Genomic DNA, 6,000 nt, shown 5'->3' with positions numbered 1-6,000 from the left:
GATTAGAGAGCATCGGCTTCCACGTGATAATTTTTATATTTATTTTTTTCTGTACCGGGACATTGCCACATGACTCATATACGATAACTATTAAATCAGATCTTTCCTTTGACCACCAATAAAGCAGATGCATATAAATACACTAATTATTCAGTGTGTGGTGAAGCATCTTTGTTAATTTTATCTACATTTTCAGCACCGTGGAATGTCAGCAAAGCTGGTTTCATAGACTCTGTCTGGTTGCAGCCTCAGCAGGTGTAGAATACGTAAGAACAGCTCTGATAAGAGTACTTTTAAACCCTAATGGTGTAAATATTGCCCCTTGCATTTGACTGTAGCGCTGTTAGAGTTGATATAGCACTAGGAATCTTTCCGGGAAGGAGTTACGTGTCTGCATAGCTCTCGGACAGTCTCTTCCTGTGCTCATCCATCAGTATAATCCTGTTGGATGGAAGGTGTTGGGAAGGTTGGGCCAGATGGTGCAGACAGGAGCTAGTCAGCTGGATCTGTCCCCCTTGAGCCTTGAGGCGGGGGCAACTCGGTCCTTCTGGCCCTCGCTATCGGAAGAGACCGGCCTTTTAACGCCCGTGGCGCAAATTTGAGGCCACGCCGAAGAGATTGGCTCTGGGTCCGCCATCTTGTGTTTGTCCAAAAATTCGGCAAAAATAAAATGTCAATAATAATGGCAGTAGTGCTGAAGAACAGAAAACACCGCTTCGTACACGGTGAGATTGCGTGTGATTATTTATGGCTAAAGTGCGTATTCATCCTTTTAGTCCGATTTTAATCATCCCTGACCCCCCCTCCCGCCCTCCCACTGTATTATTGGCTGGCTTGTACGCACGGCTAGCCAATAGTCCGATGCAGATAAACTCTCTCAAGTTTCAGGGATTCCCCTGACAGACTTGTCCATGGCATTCACCTCGAAATGTCTTTGATCTGAAATCGGTCTCCATGGAAGATGCGCTCGACAATGATCTTTGTTCGAGCTCTGAGCATATTGCCGGTAGAGCTGGGGGGGCGAGGGGGGGGCGAGAGGGGAGGGGGGGGCGAGGGGGGGTTGCCGCAGATTTCGCTTTCTCTCGGAAATGATGAGCATATGGCAACCACCCTGGCTGGATTCTCCCACAACAGGAGGGTCTGTGTCCCGATTCCTACATCCTGTTATCAGCAAATCCCTCGATACCCCCCCCCCACCCCCCCGCGCCAACCCCCACCTCCCCTCCCTTCCGCTCACTCCCCCACTTCTCCACTCCTCCTCCTCCTTCTCCTCCCTCGCTTCTACATGCTCAGTATTAGCCATACGTTCTGCGCTCAACGTGTCACTTCCTTTTTCTCTCTCCACCCCCCCCCCCCCCCCCACCACCTCGCTTCCCCTTTTTACAGCACACACCCTCAATCAGTTAATTAAACACAATATAAATCACTGCCTGGATTCGTAGAGTAAGATTAATTCTGCAGTTCGGCGTTAAAAAAGAGCATAATTTATAGTGGAAGATGAAGGTTATCTCTCTATTTCTTTTTTTTTTTTCTTTATTTGAAATCAGATAGCATTGAGATATTTAATCATTCGTTTTCTTTTTCCATATCAGAGGAATGGCGGTATAATCTTCAAGGGAAAACTATCCTCTGTCCAAAACAAGAATAAGGGTCTGTCATCTTCCACCAGAACTTCACCCCCCCCCCCCCACTACCCCATGAATGTCCCTGTCCATTGACAGTGTAAAGGGGGGGTATTCATTGGCTGCCGGGAGATCAAAGGCCCCCCCCCCCGACCCGGACAATGCGCCGTTTCTCTCTCACCTGGGACACAAAGAGCACGTTTCATAAGAGCGGCTTCCTCCCGTAAAACAAGCCCTTCTCCCCAGCCTCGCCCACTCGGAGATGACCCCCAGAAACGGGGCCTTCTGGGAGACAGCGGTCACTTAAATTTATGGACTTAATTAGAGGAAATCCTCCCCCCTCCCCCCCACTAATAATTTATGTCAAGTAAAAGGGACTATTTCTCACTCGGTCTGATTCTGTGGTCTGTCTTTAACAGTGACTAGGCACGCAGTGGCACTAGGTCTGCGACCATCGCATGTCTGAAAACCAGGAAAACAGAAATAGTCTTTGCTTTGTAAAATTATTTAAAGTTATAAATCATCTACTAAGAGGTAGGGGCGGAGATGACCTTTTATGTTTAGCTAATGGAGCACTATTCTAGGAAAGACTTAAAACTGAAAGGAAGAGAAACAAAAATGAGATGAAAGCTTCGCTCAGAGTCATCTTACTAGAATATCGCAGATCGATGACATAGCATAATTTTGTCAGAGAATTTGTATTTTCCATTTTCTTTGACTGTTGGCCTGCTTGATTGAAACTGTTGAATTAGAAACAATTCGAAATGTATATGTTTTTAGAAATAGACATGTCAAAAAAAATTTTCGCATTTGATCTGGACAGTTTATAAAAGTATGTTTGGAGCCTTAGCACCCAAGAAAATTCAGGAAATCTTTTTTTTGTGCGGTCAGTGGGCTCTCCATCCTGATGGGAGTGTGCGGGAATGGGAACCCGGCTGGACAGCTGTCTCTGTCCCGACTCCCGACTGGAGTGTACAGTGCGCGAATCGGAACGCCGTTCGCCCCCAAAGAAGCTCACTCCGGGGGAGTTTCGTGCCTTTATTTAATGACGATCCCTTCAAGAGCCGAACGCAGAATCCCCGGCAATTACCGCAGATTATCACTGCGGCAGTTTGGCTGTGGTTGAAGTAATTACACCGGTCCCAAGTCGCCCATATAATCAGTGAACAGTTTGAGACCGTTTAGGGGGAGTTTAGTTAACTGTGGAAATTGGGCATTAAATGTTGCCCGCTCTCCCCCCTGTTGTGTAGCTCTTGGTTTAAGAGTGTATATGGAATTTATTTTTCGTAACTTAGCTGAATGCGGAGCCCCCCCACAACCCCATCCCACCCCCCCACCCCCACAGCCCCCAATTCTAAGCTGTCACCAAGCCCCTTGTTGAGAGTCGTTTTTTGACTTACAGTTTTGGCGTAAATTGGCTCAAATGGGATGGGGGAATAAGACTGTTATGAAGCCCTCCCGGGCCTTCAAGATGGTTGATTGGGCCTCCGGGACAAAGATAGGCAAGTCAAACAACCCCCGAGGAGAGGGACGAAGCCAACGGAGGGCAGAAAACCACCCGCTTCTTAAAACTGCAGAATTGCGTCTGTACCCAGAGTAATGAAACCTACCCATCTCTCAGACGAACACTGTTATTTCACCAACTCCTACTGACAAAATGGAAAATCCTGTTTTCTTGCCTTGCTGAAATTGGGATTACATTGTTTATTGAGCAGTTACCATTACTGAGATCAACAAACAAAACCAAAAAAAATAGTTTTTACATAATAAATACTATTATGTGTTCATAAGGCTTAATATTTACTGACATAAATCAGGTCACTTGATTTGAACTTGCAAGCCATCAGCTAAAATAAACAGTGATTAACTACTTGATGTGCCAGAATGCAAGTGGTTCTGGGCATGGTCTGCAACTTTGTCTGCTTGTGGAGATGAGTGGACAGCACCCAAGCTTGATTACCTGTCAAGGAACGGTACATTATAATTGTGAAGTCTTCTGTAAAATTCTTATTTCGTGAGCCTCATTAAAAAAATAAAAATTAATAAAAGCTTACAAAGCATTTATTTTGAAAATAATTGTGTCGTCCAAAATGTGAGTCCGGTGGTGGTAGCTACATTTGACCATTCGTGTGAAACGTGATACCTATAATCAGTGGTTTTCAATAGTGGATGTACAGTGCAGGACCTCATACTAGTGTACAGGAATCGGCATTAAAAGGAAATGGGCAAGTGTTTCAGTCACACAAGTAAGCAAACCCGAAGAGGCTAAAAATAGACCTGTGAACACACTAGCAGAATATCCAGTTCTTGTTGGTAAGTCATTTCCTGTTGGCAAGAATAATGCAAGTACACAGAAATCCTGTTTTTTTACGCTTTTTAATGATGCAACAGAAAACTTCATTAAACGTGTAAATTGCTTAAATGGGGGGATGGGTGTTTTTTTGTGGGATCTGCTGTTAGATTTCTAACAAATGTGTTGCTGGTGTCTTTCTACACGATGTGGGCAATAATTGCCTTTTGTTTTCCATTGTTCTCTTATCATTATTTCCGTTTTTAAATCAGTCTGTGGAAACAGAAAGAAAAAAACAAATCTCTTCATTACATAATTGAAGCAGTTTTTATGAGTGTCAAAGAGTCAAATTGAGCCTTGTACAAACATTACTGAAACTACGAATGCTATATAGACTTGTAAAAGATATTTACAGCTCAGAAGCAAGGTCATTGCATTTCAGTTCACTTTTCAAAAGATAATATGGATGGTGTGTCTGAATTGTCCCTTTTGTGAGTGAATGGTGTGTGTGCCCTGGGATGGACTGGCAGACTGTCCATTTCTGCTTCTCACCCAATGCAAAGTGGTTGCAGTTAATGAAAGTTTAACACCTAACATCTGCACAACTGTATGTTAGCAGTTGTGATACTGCACAAATGTATAAAGACAGAGAAAGCAGAACCATTCTTCATATACATTTTCCGCATGAGTTTTAAAAGTCCACAGACACAGCAAGGGACAGAGAAGAAAAGTAAATCTGTTTCATTTTTCACGCTGAGAGGAAACCTCCCGATTGCATCCAATGCTCCATGTTCACTTCTGTAGAACTTTCAAGGCTTTAATTATGTGCTGGTTGATTCTGCCTCGTTGAAGTTATTAATTAATTAATTAATTTTTTTTCACCTTTGGCAGTGTACTGCATTAATTTATGGAAAAACAAATCTGAAATATGGAGATGCCTTTTGTCTGAGGCAGCTGTTTGGACCTGCTTGCCAGGAATCAATCAGAGGAGTCCCAGGAGCTTCGGTCAGAGGCCCCTTTGAAGTCTGGCGGGGTTTAGCTATAGGGGCGGGGTTAGCGACAGGGGCGGAGTTAGCGTCAGGGGAGGGATTTAGTGGCAGAGGCAGGGCTAGCAGCAAGGGCAAGTTTATTATTATTATTATTATTATTATTATTATTATTATTATTGCAAACACAAAAGACACCTGTAATGGCTGCAGCCATTAGGCCAAGTTTAGGATTGACAGGGTGAAGTGGCAGAGGCTTAAACCATAGAAAAATACAAGGCGAGCTAAAGAATAAAAATCCCGCCACATGTTGTGTAAACAGAAAAAAGAAGGTGTAAAAATACAGGTTTTATTGCACATAAACCCAAGTAACCCTGATGAAGGTGTAGCACAGTAACACCTTGGTGTTTATGTGCAATAAGAACACCGTGTTCCCTCTTTCTTTACACCAAGGGTGGCAGGAGTTTTTATTTCCATCACCAAAGGACCTTGGCTTGTGATCATCGGTGGTCCAGCGAAAAGCCAGAGAGGGAGGAAGTGTGATGTGGATGTGCAGGGTTGATGCTGTAGAGCAGTGACTTCACACACACAGACACACAGACACAGACACACGCACACACCACCTGTGCCGTGCCTTTGTCCTTCAGCCCTCACCATGTCCCCCCCCCCCCCATTCCCCATTGTCTCTCTGCACCACCCACACCCCAAAACTTTGCGAAGCACAGCAGTGCAGTGTAGTGGATAGAAAACTGGGTTTGCAACTAGGGGTTGCATGTTCAACTCCCAGGTGGGGACAAAGCCTTGAAAAATGCTGAACTGCATTGCTATCCAGCTGCATAAATGTACCTTATGTGAAATAAGTAAGCGGTGCCCGTTCGTCTGGGTTTAGAGTAAATATTTTCACGTTCTAATAGGAAAACATGCAAAAATCTGCCTCCTAACGATCCCGCTCGTCTGAAAACCTTCTCCAGCGTTTTCCGTGTGTGCAGCGGCTGATTGGCGGCAGGCAGTCGGAAGGCGGGGCCTCCCTCGAGCCGCGCCGGGGCCCTTGAAGCCGTGCCGGTCCGGCGGAGGGCCCGTATGTTTACCGCGGTCTCCGACA

This window comes from Anguilla anguilla, chromosome 2 (assembly GCF_013347855.1).
Source record: "Anguilla anguilla isolate fAngAng1 chromosome 2, fAngAng1.pri, whole genome shotgun sequence".
Taxonomy (NCBI): domain Eukaryota; kingdom Metazoa; phylum Chordata; class Actinopteri; order Anguilliformes; family Anguillidae; genus Anguilla; species Anguilla anguilla.
This window is presented reverse-complemented; position numbering follows the sequence as displayed.